The 22462-nt window shown below is 43.0% G+C and overlaps 1 protein-coding gene across 1 annotated transcript in view; it reads right to left on the reverse strand.

Annotated features, from left to right (window-relative positions):
* LOC139583765 (E3 ubiquitin-protein ligase RNF152-like) overlaps positions 1–7991 on the reverse strand; it is a 60397-nt gene extending 52406 nt beyond the window's left edge. The window contains exon 1 of the mRNA XM_071415206.1: positions 7805–7991. The gene's annotated coding sequence lies outside the window, so the exon portion shown is untranslated. The remainder of the gene's footprint in view (positions 1–7804) is intronic.
* Positions 7992–22462: the final 14471 nt, after the last annotated feature.

Raw genomic sequence — 22462 nt, forward strand, 5'->3', positions numbered from 1 at the left:
AAAAGATGAGCTCCTACAAATATTGAAATTTAAATGTTTTTTTAGAGTAAAGTACATCGAAAAAAATCAAAAGAAAACTGCAAACTGAATAGGAGACCAAACAAGCAGCAAACAAAGAAGAAAGGCTTTTGAAAAAGTAACAATTTTTCATAAAATTATACCGTTTTCTTAGCTAGCTAAGTTGTTTACCTGTTGCTAGGCAGTTGCTAGGGACATTCCTGAAAAGAAGCTAGCTAGCTAACAAGGAGTGTCTAGTTGGCAGAAGAGAAGAAGGGACAAAGAAGGGATAAAGTGGGACAAAATAAGGACAGAAGAAAAGGGAAAGGGGACATTAAGGTGAAGGTTAAGCAGTCCTCTAAAGACACAAAAGACAATAATACAAGAAACAACACTTCTATTGCCTCTCCCTCTACGATACGCACTTCCGGTTTGGTTTGGAGCGAGTAGTTGCATTCCGCTTTGCTCCACAGGTAGTATTACAGGTAGTATTACATTTCATTTCATTACAGTACAACAGTTTGATTTGTTTGATCTTAGCTGGCTACATAGCCGTCTTTGTATCCAAGATAATTGTGTAGTCTAGAGTAATTGTCGAGGTTACCTAGCCAGTTAGAGGTTACCTAGCCAGCTACACTTTCAAACAAAGTCAACAACGCAGCCACTGCTAGCTAGCCTATTTCACCAGCCAGCAGTACTATATCATTTTAGTCAATAAGATTTTTTGCAACGTAAGCTTAACTTTCTGAACATTCGAGACGTGTAGTCCACTTGTCATTCCAATCTCCTTTGCATTAGCGTAGCCTCTTCTGTAGCCTGTCAACTATGTGTCTGTCTATCCCTGTTCTCTCCTCTCTGCACAGACCATACAAACGCTTCACACCGCGTGGCCGCTGCTACTCTAACCTGGTGGTCCCAGCGCGCACGACCCACGTGGAGTTCCAGGTCTCAGGCAGCCTCTGGAACTGCCGATCTGCGGCCAACAAGGCAGAGTTCATCTCAGCCTATGCTTCCCTCCAGTCCCTCGACTTCTTGGCACTGACGGAAACATGGATTACCACTGATAACACTGCTACTCCTACTGCTCTCTCCTCGTCTGCCCACGTGTTCTCGCACACCCCGAGAGCTTCTGGTCAGCGGGGTGGTGGCACTGGGATCCTCATCTCTCCCAAGTGGACATTCTCTCTTTCTCCCCTGACCCATCTGTATATCGCCTCCTTTGAATTCCATGCTGTCACAGTTACCAGCCCTTTCAAGCTTAACATCCTTATCATTTATCGCCCTCCAGGTTCCCTTGGAGAGTTCATCAATGAGCTTGACGCCCTGATAAGTTCCTTTCCTGAGGATGGCTCACCTCTCACAGTTCTGGGTGACTTTAACCTCCCCACGTCTACCTTTGACTCATTCCTCTCTGCCTCCTTCTTTCCACTCCTCTCCTCTTTTGACCTCACCCTCTCACCTTCCCCCCCTACTCACAAGGCAGGCAATACGCTTGACCTCATCTTTACTAGATGCTGTTCTTCCACTAATCTCATTGCAACTCCCCTCCAAGTCTCCGACCACTACCTTGTATCCTTTTCCCTCTCGCTCTCATCCAACACTTCCCACACTGCCCCTACTCGGATGGTATCGCGCCGTCCCAACCTTCGCTCTCTCTCCCCCGCTACTCTCTCCTCTTCCATCCTATCATCTCTTCCCTCTGCTCAAACCTTCTCCAACCTATCTCCTGATTCTGCCTCCTCAACCCTCCTCTCCTCCCTTTCTGCATCCTTTGACTCTCTATGTCCCCTATCCTCCAGGCCGGCTCGGTCCTCCCCTCCTGCTCCGTGGCTCGACGACTCATTGCGAGCTCACAGAACAGGGCTCCGGGCAGCCGAGCGGAAATGGAGGAAAACTCGCCTCCCTGCGGACCTGGCATCCTTTCACTCCCTCCTCTCTACATTCTCCTCTTCTGTCTCTGCTGCTAAAGCCAATTTCTACCACTCTAAATTCCAAGCATCTGCCTCTAACCCTAGGAAGCTCTTTGCCACCTTCTCCTCCCTCCTGAATCCTCCTCCCTCCTGAATCCTCCTCCCCCTCCTCCCCCCTCCTCCCTCTCTGCTGATGACTTCGTCAACCATTTTGAAAAGAAGGTCGACGACATCCGATCCTCGTTTGCTAAGTCAAACGACACCGCTGGTTCTGCTCACACTGCCCTACCCTGTGCTTTGACCTCTTTCTCCCCTCTCTCTCCAGATGAAATCTCGCGTCTTGTGACGGCCGGCCGCCCAACAACCTGCCCGCTTGACCCTATCCCCTCCTCTCTTCTCCAGACCATTTCCGGAGACCTTCTCCCTTACCTCACCTCGCTCATCAACTCATCCTTGACCGCTGGCTACGTCCCTTCCGTCTTCAAGAGAGCGAGAGTTGCACCCCTTCTGAAAAAACCTACACTCGATCCCTCCGATGTCAACAACTACAGACCAGTATCCCTTCTTTCTTTTCTCTCCAAAACTCTTGAACGTGCCGTCCTTGGCCAGCTCTCCTGCTATCTCTCTCAGAATGACCTTCTTGATCCAAATCAGTCAGGTTTCAAGACTAGTCATTCAACTGAGACTGCTCTTCTCTGTGTCACGGAGGCGCTCCGCACTGCTAAAGCTAACTCTCTCTCCTCTGCTCTCATCCTTCTAGACCTATCGGCTGCCTTTGATACTGTGAACCATCAGATCCTCCTCTCCACCCTCTCCGAGCTGGGCATCTCCGGCGCGGCCCACGCTTGGATTGCGTCCTACCTGACAGGTCGCTCCTACCAGGTGGCGTGGCGAGAATCTGTCTCCGCACCACGTGCTCTCACCACTGGTGTCCCCCAGGGCTCTGTTCTAGGCCCTCTCCTATTCTCGCTATACACCAAGTCACTTGGCTCTGTCATATCCTCACATGGTCTCTCCTATCATTGCTATGCAGACGACACACAATTAATCTTCTCCTTTCCCCCCTCTGATAACCAGGTGGTGAATCGCATCTCTGCATGTCTGGCAGACATATCAGTGTGGATGACGGATCACCACCTCAAGCTGAACCTCGGCAAGACGGAGCTGCTCTTCCTCCCGGGGAAGGACTGCCCGTTCCATGATCTCGCCATCACGGTTGACAACTCCATTGTGTCCTCCTCCCAGAGTGCTAAGAACCTTGGCGTGATCCTGGACAACACCCTGTCGTTCTCAACTAACATCAAGGCGGTGACCCGTTCCTGTAGGTTCATGCTCTACAACATTCGCAGAGTACGACCCTGCCTCACGCAGGAAGCGGCGCAGGTCCTAATCCAGGCACTTGTCATCTCCCGTCTGGATTACTGCAACTCGCTGTTGGCTGGGCTCCCTGCCTGTGCCATTAAACCCCTACAACTCATCCAGAACGCCGCAGCCCGTCTGGTGTTCAACTTTCCCAAGTTCTTTCACGTCACCCCGCTCCTCCGCTCTCTCCACTGGCTTCCAGTTGAAGCTCGCATCCGCTACAAGACCATGGTGCTTGCCTACGGAGCTGTGAGGGGAACGGCACCTCCGTACCTTCAGGCTCTGATCAGGCCCTACACCCAAACAAGGGCACTGCGTTCATCCACCTCTGGCCTGCTCGCCTCCCTACCTCTGAGGAAGTACAGTTCCCGCTCAGCCCAGTCAAAACTGTTCGCTGCTCTGGCACCCCAATGGTGGAACAAACTCCCTCACGACGCCAGGTCAGCGGAGTCAATCACCACCTTCCGGAGACACCTGAAACCCCACTTCTTTAAGGAATACCTAGGATAGGATAAAGTAATCCTTCTAACCCCCCCCCCCTTAAAAGAGTTAGATGCACTATTGTAAAGTGGTTGTTCCACTGGATATCATAAGGTGAATGCACCAATTTGTAAGTCGCTCTGGATAAGAGCGTCTGCTAAATGACTTAAATGTAAATGTAAATGTAAATGTAGGTGAGTGGTTTCATTCAAATCTTGTAAGGCCTTACTTTTAAAACTAGATTAGCTGATACAGTGGCCTGAAACTATTGGTTTTACAGGCCACATCTGGTCTGCAAGTAGCATTGGAGAACTCTAGTATCTTTAATGGAAAATGTGGTTGAAGGAGTCCAGGTTTCCTGAATATTCCCTCCAGTTTCCATGAAGCTTTCAACTGGGATATCTGAAAATCATGGGAACTTTGGGAACATTACCAGATTTTTGCAAACCCGCCTGCAAGTCACATTATGCAAAGTGATGTATAATTCCTATTGGAATCCAGCCAGCGTTAGAACAGCCAACAGTTGGGATTTTTATTCCCCTGCAACCTGCATTCAGAATGACTGCCAGGGTTAGGAACATTGGGAGGAGACTACGCATTCCATTTAGACTGGAACAATGATTTCAGTAACAAATGCAAAAACGAACTGATTGGATTAGTTTAGAAAAAATGTATTTTATTTATCTTAGCGTAGCATAAGATTAATGACTCAAACAATGTACATGCAAAAGCACAGATATAAAAAACTATTTTTCTAAATCAACCTGCAGTAGAACATGCTGGGAAATATGATATGATAACGGTTACGGTAGAAATTTGCCTAAATGTCCTAACTTCTTGAAAACTCGTCTGAGACACATTATATTTTTAGAAAATCAAGGCTACAATGTTGCCGTTCAGATAAATAATACGTTTACATTGTTTCGTGTTTCATATTCCTTCTGCTGGCTGGCTGAGAATCACTGCAGGTTGTCAGTTGTCACTTCACTTTTCAAGATGTGTGAAGGCCAGGGTGTGAGGCCACAGCATAGACACATGTTGACTTCGGATCCGCAATTTGATTGGTCAATAATATAACATCTAGGGTGTGTTGTATGTTTTTCAGCTTTTAACACATTATTTGCAGGAATCGACACAAAATGTGTTGAAAAATGTACATAAAATGTACACAAATCACAGTGATTGTGTTTAAAGTAGCACATGCCGTCCAAAGCTAGACACAAGGACGTGTTAAAAAATGCAATACAAATTCTAAGAGTGTATGTTATGTGTGACGATTGTGAGGCGTTATGCAAATTCGACAGTCACAAGACAGGACTTCAAATAGGCCTATGGCATGTCAAGTGAACTGTAGCCTACTGTTCAGATGGGTTAAATGGAAACTGAAATGTGGACACTGACTGTAGGTCTATAACCTATTGCATTTTCTCCCCGGTCCCTAAACGTCTTTGCTCCCCGAAATAAGCAGAGACCACAGAGAAAACTTAACTGATGTCAACTAAATTGGAGAATTAATTCTATCATCTATTACATTATTCTGGTGAGCAAGGGTTTATTTAGTCATCTAGGGCAACATATAATGACAGAAGAGAAGCTGCATGTATCTAATTATAGACAAGTTGACTAACAAATAGCCTACCAAAAATGTCAGAGATTATAAGCAGAAACATCTAAATTGATCACATTCCTGAAAGTATTCAGACCCCTTGACTTTTTCCACATTTTGTTACGATGCAGCCTTATTCGAAAATGTATTAACAAAAAATATATATAATCAGTCTACACACAATACCCCATAATGACAAATCAAAAACAGGTTTTTAGACATTTTAGCACTTTTATTAAAAATAAAAAACACAGAAATACCTTATTTACATAAGTATTCAAACACTTTGCTATGAGACTCGAAACTGAACGCAGGTACCCGTTTCCATTGAACATCCTTGAGATGTTTCTACGACTTGATCGGAGTCCATCGGTGTTAAATTCAATTGATTGGACATGATTCGGAAAGGCACACACATGCAGGTCTAACAGTTGACAGTGCATTTCAGAGCAAAAACCAAGGCATGAGGTCAAAGGAATTGTCCGTAGAGCTCGGAGACAGGCTTGTGTCGAGGGTATTAGAAATGTAGGGTACTAAAAATGTTCTGCAGCATTGAAGGTCCCCAAGAACACAGTGGCCTCCAAAATTCTTAAATGGAAGAAGTTTGGAACCACCAAGACTCTTCCTAGAGCTGGCCACCCGGCCAAACTGAGCAATCGGGGGAGGAGGGCCTTTGTCAGGGAGGGGACCAAAAACCCAATGGTCACTCTGACAGAGCTCCAGAGTTCCTCTGTGGAGATGGGAGAACCTTCCAGAAGAACAACCATCTCTGCAGCACTCATCCAATCAGGCCTTTATAGTAGAGTGGCCCGACGGAAGCCACTCCTCAGTAAAAGGCACATGACAGCCCGCTTTGAGTTTGCCAAAAGGCACCTAAAGGACTCTCAGACCATGATAAACAAGATTCTCTGGTCTGATGAAACCAAGATTTAACTCTTTAGCCTGAATGCCAAGCGTCACATCTGGAGGAAACCTGGCACCATCCCTATGGTGAAGCATGGTGGTGGCAGTATCATGCTGTGGGGATGTTTTTCAGTGGCAGGGATTGAGAGACTAGTTAGGATCAGGGGAAAGATGAACAGAGCAAAGTACAGAGAGTTCCTTGATGAAAACCTGCTCCTGAGCGCTCAGGACCTCAGACTGGGGCGAAGGTTCACCTTCCAACAGGACAATGACCCTAAGCACACGGCCAAGACAACGCAGGAGTGGCTTCGGGACAAGTCTCTGAATGTCCTTGATTGGCCCAACCAGAGCCCAAACTTGGACCCGATCTAACATTTCTGGAGAGACCTGAACATAGCTGTGCAGCGACGCTCCCCATCCAACCTGACAGAGCTTGAGAGGATCTGCAGAGAAGAATGGGAGAAACTCCCCAAATACAGGTGTGCCAAGCTTGTAGGGTCATACTCAAGAAGACTCAAGGCTGTAATCGCTCCCAACAGTGCTTCAAGAAGTACTGAATAAAGGGTCTGAATACTTATGTAAATGTATATTTTCAGTTTTTATTTCTAAAAACCTGTTTTCGCTTTGGTATTATGGGTGTGGTGTGTAGATTGATGAGACAAAAGCAATTTAGTACATTTTAGAAGAAGGCTGTAACATAACAAAATGTGGAAGTCAAGGGGTCTGAATACTTTTCAAATACACTGTATAGGCTTAGTCAGGCGGTTGCAGATGGGTTATTAGCAATTGCGGGTGGGTGCGGGTGAACAAACAGCTGACCCGCGCATCATTGTCGGTGTGTGTAAAGAAAGGAGTGTAAGCTCTTTGCCCTCCAAAGACTAGATAAAAGTTAGAAACACTTAGGCCTACACATTGCAAGGGACAACATTCTTTCTCTTTTCTCTCTGTCTGCGAAATGAGGATATAGAGCGGAGTGGGCTCTGAAGTCAAATAGCCTACAAGCAACTACAAAAAGACTGTAAATCAACTGCATAACACAATTATTACATCAAATTATGAACAGGGTAGAACATTCGAATTAGTTGTTAGCGTTCTAAAAAAAAAACCGATTGATTTAGTTTCATTTTGACCTCACCTATCAATGCATTGCATTATAAACGTATGTGTAAACAAAATTGAAATCTACGCAAAAAAACGTAAAGTTTGAAATCTAGGTAAATTATTTGTGGGAAAAAATAAAGATGTCTGTCCATCAGAGGGCAATCAATGTTTTATTTTCGCAATCGGTCTGATAACGTATGGTTAACATTTCCTTTAACATTATTATCGGAGAAAGGACAATGTACCAAGCCAACAGAGCGCTGCAGGCTCGAGACAGAGCGTATGATATTTCTTCCTAACATTGTCTCACCTAGCCGAATGTTGATAGCCTACGCATTGCAACATTTGTAGACATATTCGATAAATAAGTTTATATTGTTTACAGAATCAATATAGCCTACCATACATTACAATATGCACGACAACAATATAATCTCAATCTCACCTTTAATATCCGCTGTTTGTCATGTATGCATTTAGTAGCCTACAGCAGCAATCCACATTCGGCTTCAGTATCTGTTTGATAGTTTTGTCTGTCTGTACCTGGGCTCTGTCTCCTCCGAACGAGCATAGACTAGATCGGACTGGCAGCGATTGCGAAATTCTGGCGACTTCACGGAGTGGTGACAGCAAAGACCGTTTAGTATGTGGTTACCCAACTAGCAGATTTGGTTCCTTAGAAGTTGTGGGGACGTATGTTTTTGGTCTTACATTGTTTGTGGTAACGAAGCCATATGTTTCCTGACTGGTAAAACTGAATATTTCTTTTAACTTATTTTTTAAAATTTAATCTGGGAACAGAAGTGAAAATTCACCTGTTCTGGGAATGTTTATTTTTAGGATACAGGGTGGTTCCTTGAACGTTTTCCTGGGAGGTTTGAGAACAGAAATTATAAGCTATTTGTAAGGTTTTTAAATAACTTCCATAAACCTTTCACTGAATGTTTCAATAAAACTTTGAAAAACACTGCTAGCTTATTTGGAGTTTTCTCTTTTTAACTTCAAGCACAGATTGAACACATGCAATTTCATTTCCTTAGGCATTAATAATGCCGAACCCATTTGTTTTGACAGAGTATCTGTGAGATTCAAACCTATAATTTTCAGTTTTCTAGCCATGGAATTAGTCCACTGCTCCAGGATGGAGCTAGCATGCATTGTAAATTTAGTCTATTCAAACAGACCCCATTTAAGAGGAAACATGCACTCAGGTGTGGCCAATTAGTGGGCGCGGCCAACATACCTGAACACACTTAACAAAATAGATGACAGAGAGAGTTTTGTTCATACTGAGAACAGAATGTATGTTTTTAAATGACATTTGTAGAATATTCTTTGAACGTTACAACATTTTTCTTGTGGTTTTTATAGAAACTTGTCTTCACTTTCTCAGAACAGGTTGAGGACATGACTTTATATAGAACCATGAGGAAACCTGTTGGAAACGTTTTGCTAAAGTACTGAAATTCGCACAGAAGAACATTGTTTCTTAACGTTCTTGGAGCAATTTCAGAACATGACTTTAAACAGACCATGGGGAAAACGTATAGGAAATGGTATGCGAAAGTAGCCTACTGAAAATCCCACAGAAGAACATTGTTTCTTAATGTTCTCTGAACTATTTGAGACCATTCCCAATGTCAAACCAGTTGTAAAACATTCTTAGATCATTACCAAATGTAAAATACATGTATCCATGTTTGAACTTTTAGGAAACGTTATGTTAAAGTAATGAAATACAAAGAAAATATTTCAAGTTCCTTAAATGTGCTGAGAATGTTCCAAAGCCAAGCAACTATCCCGCACCATTCCCAGAATGCTTTAGGACGGTTGTATGCAAAACAGTGGCTGCTGGTGTGGAGGAGCTGTAAGAGGACAGGCTGCAATAAATGGAACAGAGTCAAACATTCCATTAATTCCATTCCAGCAATTACAATAAGCCCATCCTCCTGTAGCCCCTCCCACCAGCTTCCACTGATGCAAAATAACCATAGGCCAACCACGCTCTAAGAAACATATGGTTCTCAGAACGTTATGTGGTAGCTGGGAACAATGTGGCCGTATTCTTCCTACTAAACCAAATTAAGACCCTCCCACCGCGCTATTCTCAATTTTAATAGATCGATCAACCTTCTGAAAGATTGATACGCCCTCTGATAGCCAATTACTGCTACTCGATCTACTTTATGACCAATACCGTTCTGTTTAATTCTTAGGAAATGTGAAAAAATAAACATTTTGTTCAGCACCTCCGATGTGTAGCGAGAGCCACCTTGTGTGACACAAGGTAGGGAGGTGGTCCTTTGCCTGGCTTTTTATCAATGTTCTTCCCATTTGTCAGTTTCTTGTTTACAATGAATTTCTTTATTCTTGACTTCACTTTATTTTAAATTATAATACCTGACCTTCATCTAAGTGAGACAATGGTTCAGTCAGAGTTTATGATACATTTCCTGCATAGGCATACTTTACATTCCTAGTGAAAGTAGTGAAACACTGTAACACTGGGTTGAGTGGGGAAAATGGTTTTAATTGGTAGTCATTGTTAATAAAAACATTACAGCTGTGGGAATGAATGCCTGATGTGTCTGGGAAATGAACCAACAAACATCTCTGTGAGGTCCACTGCTGAACCCATGACATCACTCCCTCTGGACTTTCCTGTTCGTAACACTGCAGTGGAAAGCTGTTGTTTGATATATTTGCTTAAAATTATGAAGGATAATGTAATTTTAATGCATTGTGCATCAATCAAGGCTATGTAATGGCCATCTACCCGTGAGCCTGTAAATGAGTGATGTTGTTGAAGGGGCTAAGGGAGTTTGGGACATATAATGGAATATTGGCTTGTGTCCCAAATGGTATCTTATGCCTTATTTAGTGCATTATTTTCAGTCCAATGGGCCCTGGTCAAAATGGGTGCACTATAAAGGAAATAGGGTACCATTTGGGATGTGACGCTTATGGAAGATTGAGTTAATGAAAATGGATAGGGCTCTGAAATGAAAATGTTGACTTTGTTACTCAAATTTAGTGGCTCCATAGGGATACCTAGCAGCAGTGGATCACTAGATTACATACTTGGCTTGGATAGGGCATGAGAAGGTGTGTGTGTGTGTGTGTGTCAGTGGAGGCTCCTCAGTTGTGGAAGGGGAGGACCATCCTCCTCAGTGAATTAAAAAAGTTATAATTTTTAGATAAAAATATACAAAAAATATTTGCATGTTACCAAATGTTTGATTAAAACACAATGTGTTGCAATGAAGGTCTACAGTAGCTTCAGCAGCACTCTGTAGGGTAGCACCATGTTGTAGCCAGAGGACAGCTACCTTCTGTCCTCCTCTGGGTACATTGACTTCAATACAAAACCTAGGAGGCTCATGGTTCTCACCCCCTTCCATAGACTTAGAAAGTAATTACGACAACTTTCGGAGGACGTCCTCCAACCTATCAGAGCTCTTGCAGCATGAACTGACATGTTGTCCACTCAATCAAAAGATCAGAGAATGATTTTAGTACTGAAAGCGTAAGCTACTGCTAGCTAGCACTGCAGTGTATAAAATGTGGTGAGTAGTTGACTGAAAGAGAGAGAAAGACAATAGTTAATTCATTCAAAAATTAAGAAGAAGCAAGAGAGAGAGAGAGAGAGATAGCTATATTTGGTTGTATATTTTTTTTAACTTTCACTTTCACTTAGCTAGTGAATGCGCTAGCTAGTTTAGCCTACTCAAACACCCGGGTCAAACAGAGAGGGATGCTAAGTTAGCTAACTAGCTATCCAACATCGGAACTCTTCCAAATCAAGGTAACCTTTTTGTTTTATTAATTTATTGCCACCGGGACCCTCCGTTGTAACTGCTAAATGGCTTTCTGACTGTACACTGTACTGCATGATTGTAGTGGGTTTACTAACGTGTTAGTTCTAGTAGCTATGTTGACTATGACGAGACCGCAATGTAGGCTGTGTGTAGCAGTTATCGTCATGATATGAAGGTTTGGCTTGGAAAGGTTTTTTGCCTGGTCACAGACAGGTGATATGTTGTGCACTGAAGTCCACAAGCGAAGGGAAAAGGTGAGAGGAGGAGACTGAGTAGATAGTTGCAAGAAGCAATTACATATACAATGAGCAAAGTGATCATGCTGTTTTTATGTGGCTGCTATGAAAGTGAACTGTTTGCATGTGATCAGGAGTGTATTCATTCCACCAATTCTGTAGAAAAACATTTCTTAAACGCAAGCAAACAGAACTAAACGTGGATAAAAATAACTGAATTTGTCCAATAGAAACTCACATTTGCAACTGTTGGACTAATGATTACACCCTACATCAGCTAGATTCAGGCAAGAGTGTGCAAGGCAGTATTGAATGTGTCACTGTCTTTCACCATGATTACAAAAAATTATTTTGACCTGTGAGCCTTCTTTTAAACTTTCATTCATAGGCTAGGTTGTAGGAACCTCACGATGGGTACATGGAAAATTAGAGTATCATTGTGGTTGCCTGAACCTATCGATAATACATTGACCTAGGTGAATGGAATATGAAAGACAGTCATCCAATATGCTGTAATAGAAATAAGGCCATGCTCAAAGCATTTTTTATCATCCTCCCTCATCTTAAACGGCACTGACCACTACTGGTGTGTGTGTGTGTGTGTTTCGTGAATGCCTTTCGTGAACTAACACTCGCACTTTACTTTTTCCCCCTTTACTAGCTCAGATTTTTCTGATAGCAACTTTATTTATTTCCACCATCATTTCTCATGTAATTAATTTTTTCAAAACAAAACGATCTCACCATGTCAAACTAACAAATGATCTGTCGGCATTTATACAATTGTACCGAAACTTCCTGTTTCCATCACAGCTGTCGTGATTTCTTTTTATATGGTATGACTTTACTCGCATAACAACTGTGGATGAAGACGTGGTTTATAACTGAGATATGTGAATGTCCCACCTATCTTTCTTAAGATGAATGTAACTGTATGCCACTCTGGATAAGAGTGTCTGTTAAATGACTCAAATCTATATGTGCTAGCAGTAATTTTCACGATTCTCTTCCATCTTTTACACTCACATTTCACTACTGAGACTCGTGGCACCCATCTATATAAATCAACTTAATTTTTCCGCAAATAACCGAAAGCACTGAAGCAATTCTTTATTCCAATCTCTCTTCCTTTGTCTCCCCTGTCTGTACCATAAAATAACACAACAACGTTGAGATGCAAGCAACCACAAATGTGTTCAGGTTCATCCACACAACCCCATCCTTGTTTGCATCGTAAATGGCACCCTATTCCCTGTATATTGCACTTTGGGCCCTAGTAAAAAGTATTGCACTACATAGGGAATATGGTGCCATTTAGGACGCAAGCCTCCTCATCCACCCACATGCTCTAGCTGTGCCGATGGTGATGAATTAAAACAACCACATGCACTGTGACATTCCAGTCAGATAGTCTGACATGCCAGTCTCCAGCCCAGTCCAACATCGTGACAATTATCTAGCCATTGCAGGCTTAGTTGGCATTCTGAGGATTCTTTCTCTCTCCATCTCTCTCTCTCTCTGTTAATCTCTCACTCTTCCTCTTTTTCCTTATTTTTTCCTCGTGGCCCTCACACCGGCCAATTCCATATTTAGTGCACTACTTTTGGCTAGGGCCCAAAGAATAGGGTGCCATTTGGCCTACGACAATATTATAGATAGAAATGTCACCCATTTTCATTCATGGTTATCTGTCTTATTGCGCTGTAATGTTGAGTTCCATGTAAGTCATACTTGAAAAGCACATTTGTCAAACTGTAATATCATAGTCTTTTTGTGAGAATGTCCCTAGGGTGCCTCGCAAATGGCACCCTATCCCCTACACTATATCAGTGGTATTCAAAGTGGCCAAAATATAACAAATACAATTAAAATAACAACTTATTTTAGGAACAAAACATTTAGTACAGATTATTGTATGGGACAATATACAAACATTTCTGAGAAAGATAATTTGGAGAAAAAAAATTGTGTCGAGTAAATGTTTTTATAGGTTTCTTGAAATGAATTGAAGGTTATTTGTTGATGTAAAAATTGAGAAGTCAAAATTCAGGCTAAATAAATTGGGATTAACGCTGAAAAACGGAACACCGCACACTGTCCTATACACTGAGGGTACAACACATCAGGAACACTTTCCTAATTTTGAGTTGCACCCCCTTTTGCCCTCAGAACAGCCTCAATTATTTTGGGGCTTGGACTCTACAAGGTGCCGAAAGCATTCCACAGTGCCAATTTGGTTGGTGCACCATTATTGATACACACAGGAAACTGTTGAGGGTGAAAAACTCAGCAGCATTGCAATTCTTGACACTCAAATCTGTGCTCCTGGCACCTACTACCATACCCTGTTCAAAGGCACTTAAATCTTTTGTCATGCCCATTCACCCTCTGAATGACACACACACACAATTGGGAGTCCCATAGGGTGGTGCACAATTGTCCCAGCGTCGTCCGGGTTGTAAATAAGAATTTGTTCTTAACTGACTTGCCTAGTTAAATAAAGGTTACATTGGGGAAAAAACGAAAACAATAAAAAAGATGGGGACATGACAGATCTTTCAGAAACAGCACTCTGAGAGGTTCACCGATTAGTCTAATTGAATGGATGAGCTGAGCTTCACTCTCTTTTCTGTCTGCTTGATTCTCAGAACCAGGGGAACTGAACGGTGGTTGTAATACTTCTTCTCTCTCTCTGGGACTGTTTCCCAAATGGCCATACAGCTCTGGTCAGAAGTAGTGCACTATATAGGGAATAGGGTGCAATTTGGGATGTATGCTCACACTACTAGCTAGCTGCCTGTGCAAAGTAGGTTTAATCCTGACCCCCTGTTCCCCCTGTTCCCCTGTTCCAATCTCTGGGGGGTGGACATGTTGTAAGAGCTGGTAGGGACAGATTTTTTTTCTTTAAATTGGTCATTGTCCATGTTGACTATGAACATAATATCTGGATATTCAGTCTGGCTTGTGATTTGAGGCGACTCATGTGGATGAGAGGATGAGATGAGGACACTGATTGACAAATTACATATGTTTTTAATTACACTGCTACATACGGGCATTACATCTAGACATATACTCTTACCAGAGAGAGATGGAGAGAGAGAAATAGAGAGAGAGACCAACAGAGAGAGATGGAGAGAGACAGAGAGATGGAAAGAGAGAGAGAGGAAAACAACTGTAAAATGGCTGAGTTCCCTGTGGAACCTCTGAAGTAGGCTCCACATCACTTGAGGATGTTGGTTGACTGGTTGTCAGTACGCATCATCCAGACAGTGCAGCTACAGAACAATAGGCAATTAGAACGCTCCTGTGGAATCAAACTCAGAGAGATAGAGAGAGACAGACAGACACAGAGCTCTGACTATTTATAGGGGAGTCACATAGTTTTAAGATTCAAACTGTAGGATTCGGTTAAAATAATCCTTAAAATTGGTCTTCCTCATCCCTTCTCAGTCAGTGTAATAGTGTAGTTGTGATGGTGTCATTTTTTTGTTGATATTCTATATGAATCTTTTAGTCTCATTTGCTTCAATTACATATTGGGGTTTGTCCCATTGGCAGCATGCGTCTGTGGTCTTGATTCATCCATGCCTAAATTACGAAAAGAAGGGGGAAAAGCCATCTACTATCCATCACTTCCTACTAGTATCCCTCACTACAATGGATTGTCTGTAGACAGCCTTGGCCCTGGCCCGAGTGACACAATGCACACTGACAGACGTCTGCTCCAGTCAAAGAGACGTTCGGAGACGCGAGCTGCCACTGACTGATCTTTGTCAGTTCATACACACACACACACACACACACGCACACACGCACACACGCACACACACGCACACAGCGACTCTGTAATGATACCCCGTGTATTTAGCCAAGTTATAATTACTCATTGTGTATTTATTTCTTGTGTTATTATTTTTCTACTGTTTCTAATTAAGTACGCATTTCACTGTTAGTATACACCTGTTTGTTTATGAAGCATGAGACAAATAAAAGTTGATTTTATTTCATTGAATTTGACACACACACACGCACACACACACGCACGCACGCACACACACACACACACACACCAACTTTACATTTACAACAGAGCTTCTGACTCCTCACTACATCTTTACCACTACTGACCACAGTCTTCTTTTCTATATGCATCCCAAATGACACCCTACTCCCTACATAGTGCACTACTTTTGACCAGAACCCTGTGGGCTCTGTGCCCTGGTTAAAAGTAGTGCATTTTGTAGGGAGTATAGTGCCATTTGGCAGGCATCCTTCTCACCTCAATCACTGCCCCCCCCCCCCCCCTCCCTCTCCTGTTTGTCCCTCCCCATACCCCCTCTCAATTGAATCCCCTAGATGAGGAGGAGATAAGATCCAAGGTGACCCTGCTCTGAATTATCCTGCTGGCACGGCTGTATCATTGGAGACACATTGTGACATGGGTTGCGTCCCTCATGGCACCCAATTCCCCACATTGTGCACTACTTTTGACCAGAGCCCTACAGGCCCTGGTCAAAGGAAGTGCACTATATAGGGAATAGGGTGTCATTGGGAGTTTGCCATGAAGATTGGGTTTATCTCAGGTAAATAGCCCCATCTCAGCCCTAAGTGGTGGTCCGGCTGAGCTCTGCTCTCAAATGGATGTTTGTCAATGAGAGGTAATCGTGTTAAGGAAAGAGCCTTCCCTCGGCTACAGAGCTATATGGAGAGCCTCAATCAGGCTACAGGTTATATTATAGCCTCTGTGGACGGAGCTGATGTACTTAGCTACACTGTAAAGGGGGTACCATGAATTTGACAGTAATTTACAGGCAGCTCGAGGCAAGTCAAATTCTGTATGTAATATTACAGTACACCGTAAAATTGACAGTATTATACTGTGAAAAAGTAAATGCTACTGTCACGTTCTGACCTTAGTTCCTTTTTTATGTCTTTATTTTAGTTTGGTCAGGGCGTGAGTTGGGGTGGGCATTCTATGTTGTTTTTCTATGTTTTGTTCTGTATGTTATATTTCTATGTGTTTGGCCTAGTATGGTTCTCAATCAGAGGCAGGTGTCAGTCGTTGTCTCTGATTGGGAGCCATATTTAGGTAGCCTGTTTTCTATTTTGTTTGTTTCCTGTGTTAGTACCATACGGTACTGTTTTCGGTTTTCATTTATTCTCGTTCTTTTGTATTCATTCTCTATTAAATGATATTATGGATACGTACCACGCTGCATTTTGGTCTCCCTCTCCTTCCACCAACGAAAGCCGCTACAGTGATCGGGATAAAATCATGAATGGATGGGGAGGGGCTTGTATTTCAGATTTTACTGTACTTACAAGGGATTGGTGCAAACAGGTTGGCTGCTAGGTAAAGTGTTTACACATTACAGCATATTACAGCATATGAATGAATATTTGGTGTTTGATGTCACTTGCACTTCTAGAGGCCTTAATTACTAACCGGCAGCGACTACAGGGCAAAACAGACCAAACGTACATGGGAAAATGCTCAACCAAGGTTTAAGATTAGCTGCCACTCCAGTCTGTCTCTTATACATTTTTTAATTGATGTGGCACTATAACCATATAGGAGTTAAATTGGTACAGCATTCTCACACAAGGATGTAACAACTATAGCCTCTTACAAAAAAATATGCTAATGAGCCAGAAACAACAATACTATGCATCCACTAGTAAACAAAAGGTTTTTGCAGCTCCAAGGATATGGTACCGTACTGTATTCTGTGGGGTGGAATTTCAGCACCATTCGAAATACAGGCAATTTTCCCACAATGCGTCATTTAATTTATGCTGCAGTAACACGTTTCATCGTTTTTTTACTGTCGATAATACCTTTTCCTTCACAGTGTAGCTATGTGGATGTGTCTACCTGTATAGTGCACTACTTTTGACCACAGCCCATAGGTCTCTGGTAAAAACTAGTGCACTAAATTGTATCGGGAATAGAGTGCCATTTGGGGACGAAGCCTATAGCCTGTTTAGACAAAGCAGATGTACTTAGCTAGCTATACTATTGGTCTGATATTGTTGGAGAGGCCAACTTCTGTATCTTTAGGGAAGGCAGACGCCCGTTCGGTTGTCAATTTGAGGACATTTTGACATATATTCAGAATGGCATTATTACATTATCAACTGATTGTAGTTCTTCACTACAATTTCTATATGCCATAGAGGAGGCTCCTATAGCGTTATGTCAGATGAGCTTTAATCAAGTTCCTAACACACCTTGGAGTGTCATTGGGTGTTGGGCGTGTTGCCTTTCAGATCTCCAAGATGCATCCCAAATGGAACGCTATTCCCATATACAGCCCTTTGGGCTCTAGTCAGAAGTAGTTCACTATATAGGGAATAGGGTGCCATTTTGGACACAACCTCATACAGACAACATGAGAGGTTAATTATGAAGTGTTTCCTGAGGGGAGTCTCCTGAGAAATATGTAAATCAACCAGCTTCTGTCTCCTCCCATTTCACTGAACAGTATCTCGCTCTGTGGACACACACTTCCTCCTCATAATGTACCTCCCCCCTCTCCCTCTCTCTTACCCCCCCCTCTCCACCCCTTCTCTCTCTCTGGCTGCGTTTCAAACTCAAAGTAGACAACCCTCATGACATCACATCCAAGTGTACCTTAAATGTCCCTTGCCAAAGCAAGGGAGAGTGATGATCAGAGAGGCAACATCCTTGTTGGAAATCTTGAAGTTGAGCTTAAAAACAACCAACCTTTGTCACACCCTGATCTGTTTCACCTGTCTTTGTGCTTGTCTCCACTCCCCTCCAGGGGTCGCCCATCTTCCCCATTATCCCCAGTGTATTTATAACTGTGTTCTCTGTTTGTCTGTTGCCAGTTTCACCCTTTGAGAGTTCCCTGGGTTATCAGCCCCCACTCTTCCCTGAGCAAGAGGTCGGCATACCTTCGGCCCAGATGTTTGTCCGCTGCGTTCGTCGTACCGGGAAGAGAGCCCGGTCGGACCTTCTCAATACCATCTCCAGGTATCAACGACAAGCAGACCGCCACCGGATCCCGGCTCCCCGGTATTGTCTCGGGCAGAAGGTATGGCTGTCCACCTGGGATCTGCCCTTCCGGATGGAGTCCCGCAAACTTTCCCCCTGGTTTATCAGCCCTTTCCCCGTCTCTAAGGTCATTAGCCCCTCAGCTGTTCATCTTCTGTTGCCCGGTAACCTCCGTATACATCCCACTTTTCATGTGTCTAGAATCAAACCCGTTTTACAGCCCCTTGTCTCCTGTTTCCAGGCCCACCTCTTTCGCCCGTCTCATCGACGGCCAACCGGTGTACACAGTGAGGCATCTCCTGAAGGTTCGACCTCGGAAGGGGATTCCAGTACCTGGTTGACTGGGAGGGTTATGGCCCGGAGGAGAGGTGCTGGGTCCCTGCTGGGTCCCAGGTGTTGGGTCCCAGGCCTCATCACTGATTTCCAACACCGGCGCCCCAGTTAATCAGGTATGCGCCCAGGTAGGACACCAAGTGGCGCCCTTAGAGGGGGCGTACTGTCACACCCTGATCTGTTTCACCTGTCTTTGTGCTTGTCTCCACCCCCTCCAGGTGTCACCCATCTTCCCCATTTTTCCCAGTGTATTTATACCTGTGTTCTCTGTTTTGTCTGTTGCCAGTTCGTTCTGTTCGTCAAGCCTACCAGCGTTTTCCCCCTTGCTCCTGTCTGTTTCTCGCTTCTGTTTTCTAGTTTTGACCATTCTGCCTGCCTGCCGTTCTGTGTTTTTTCACTCCACACTGGATTATTGACATCTGCCTTCCCTGACCCTGAGACTGCCTGACATTCTCTACCTTTTGGACTCTGCCTGCCCTTGACCTGTCGTTTTGCCTGACCCCTGTTTTAGTAATAAACTTTTGTTACTTTGACACTGTCTGCATCTGGGTCTTCCCTAAGTGATACCTGAAGCTATTAATGTACCTAGTTCGCTAAAGTATCTAGCTAGCACTCCTGTCTTGTAGCTAGCTTGTAGCTAGCTACAGTTACCCATAGCTGGCTAGCTAGTTTTATAGTTCGGTAATTTATTCCAATACATTTCAGAATTGCAAAAAATATGTTTATGAATCTAGCAATGTTTTATAGGCTAAGACTAAACCAATTTGCCAACACTAAAATCAATGAATATATATATATTTTTTAGCAAGCTAGCTTCATACTTTTCTGACTTGTTGAAAATGCAGCCTTGTTGATTACATTTGACACTTCACGGCTACCAGAGTTTGACATGTGACTACAGTTTGCATTGAATTGTGGGTCATATCAACCTTGCAAGCGACCAAAGTTGTTCACTTGCTGCCTCAAGCTAAATTGTGGGCCGAGGGGGCAACATTAGTGAATTGGACCTCCACTGAAGATTGCAATCAAACTGCATCCGGTTTCGAAGGGGATTCCCCAGAGGAAAAGTGGATCGCAAAGGCTGATGGGGTAAAAATAACGTGTTTGGACTGCAGCCTCTCTATCTCTCCAGGCTCAACCATCTTAACTAATTCCCTCTGCTTAGGCCGGACCTAATCCTAAACCATAAAATAACAGTTACCGTAACCTTTACCCCAAATTCCTAACCCTAAACCTAAAGCTTAAAATAGTATTGTTCCTTGTGGGGACAGGCAAAATGTCCCCACTTGTGAGGACTTCTGGTCCCCACAAGGATAGTAAAAACAAACACACACACCACCAGCTCCCTACATTAACCTATCTATTACCATTATGGGCATTGCACAACAACGATGTTGTGTTTCTGTGCAAATTGCATTCTGGTACAGTACATCTGGTTCAGGTTTTTAGCAATTTACAGGGGAACAAGGTAGTTTTTATACCTTTTGAAGCTCCTCAATTACATGTGTTTGTAATCTCACTCTTCCTGAATTTGGTGAACATTCACATTCCTCCCTGCTGTGTTTCTTTGGGTAAAAAGCCCTTTGCGCTGCTTCCCAAATGTCACCCTACTCCCTATAGTGCACTACTTTTGACCAGAGCTCATATCAGAGCCCTGTGGGTCCTGGTCAAAAGAAATGCACTACAGCATATATGGAATAGGGTGCCATTTGGAAGGTACACATAACCATTGGCTGAGCTCAGGCTGGAAAACCTCAGCTAGGCTAACTACCTCTAGGTGAGGTGTATGTGTGTGCCTGCATTTGTGATTACATATGGGTGGGGGTAAGCTGATCCTAAAGCAGCACTGAGCAGAGGCAGAGCAGCAAAAACGACCAACCCACTCAACCAAAGGTAGCTTTTATTTTCACTAAAAAGGAAATTTATGTTTCTAACCAACAGGAAAATATGTTATCACTACACAGTACATGATTTGTTTGGCCGATTTCCCAGAGAGACCTAGTATGCTTATATACAGTAACAGTCAAAAGTTTGGACACACCTACTCATTCAAGGGGTTTTCTTTATTTTTACTATTTTCTACATTGTAAAATAATAGTGAAGACATCAAAACTATGAAATAGCACATATGGAATCAAGTAGTAACCAAAAGTGTAAAGCAAATAAATATATTTTAGGTTCTTCAATGTAGCCACCCTTTGCCTTGACAGCTTTGCATACTCTTGGCATTCTCTCAATCAGTTTCACCTAGAAGGCTTTTCCAACAGTCTTGAAAGAGTTCCCACATATGCTGAGCACTTGTTGGCTGCTTTTCTTCACTCTGCGGTCCAACTCATCCCAAGCCATCTCATTTGGGTGATTGTGGAGGCCAGGTCACCAAACCATCACACCTCCTCCTCCATGCTTCACGGTGGGAAACACACATGTGGAGATCATCTGTTCACCCACACGGCGTCTCACAAAAAATCTCAAATTTGGACTCTTCAGTCCAAAATGATTTCAAGATTTTCAAAGATTTCTATTGCTTGTGTTTCTTGGCCTAAGCAAGTCCCTTCTTCTTATTGGTGTCCTATAGTAGTGGTTTCTTAGCAGCAATTCAACCACGAATATCTGATTCACGCAGTCTCCTCTGAACAGTTGACGTTGAGATGTGTCTGTGTCTTGAACTTTGAAGGATTTATGTGGGCTACAATTTCTGAGGATGGTAACTCTAACTTATTCTCTGCAGCAGAGGTAACTCTGGGTCTTCCTTTCCTGTGGCGGTCCTCATGAGAACCAGTTTTATCATATCGCTTGATGGTTTTTGCTACTTCATTGACTGACCTTCATGTCATAAAATATGAACTGTCGTTTATCTTTGCTATTTTGAGCTGTTCTTTCCATAATATGAACTTGGACTTTTACCAAAAAGCGCTATCTTCTGTATACCACCCTACCTTGACACAACAACTGATTGGCTCAAATTAAGAGAAAGAAATTCCACAAATTAACTTTTAAGAATGCACACCTTAACAAGGCACAATTTAAATGCATTCCAGGTGACTACCTGGTTGAGCTGGTTGAGAGAATGCCAACAGTGTGCAAAGCTGTCATCAAAGCAAACCTGGCTACCTTGAACAATCTCCAATATAAAATATATTTTCATTTGTTTAACACTTTTTGGTTACTACATTATTCCATATGTGTTATTTCATAGTTTTGATGTCTTCACTATTATTCTACAATGTAGAAAATATTAAACATAAAGAAAAACCCTTGAATGAGTAGGTGTGTCTAAACTTTTGACTGGTACTGTTTTTTTTTTTTGGGGGGGGGGTGCTTGCCTGTTTTGCATGTTATTTTGGCATTAATACATGTCACATATCAGTTTGCAAACAATATTTAAAAAAGATATATCACTGAGTTAATAAAGCTACATACAACATGGTCTGTTTTTTGTTATCTTGAGTAAGGCAGCTCAAAAATGCAGGTGTTTCAGCCTAGCACAGTGCTTTCTGTTGGTGATGGGGCAAGCCAGCAGAAAAGATGAGTGTTGCGCCGTGATTGGCTCAGTGTTCTGTCACTCATGGGGACACTACGTCGCCGCCAAGTCTAAGGGTAGACCTAGAAAATTCTAGCCCCTTGGGTGCTGCCATAGAGTTACATTAGTGCCCATCCAAGAAGGCTCAAGGTCATTGGCCACAGATAAAATGACG

This window comes from Salvelinus alpinus, chromosome 8 (assembly GCF_045679555.1).
Source record: "Salvelinus alpinus chromosome 8, SLU_Salpinus.1, whole genome shotgun sequence".
NCBI classification, from domain to species: Eukaryota; Metazoa; Chordata; class Actinopteri; order Salmoniformes; family Salmonidae; genus Salvelinus; species Salvelinus alpinus.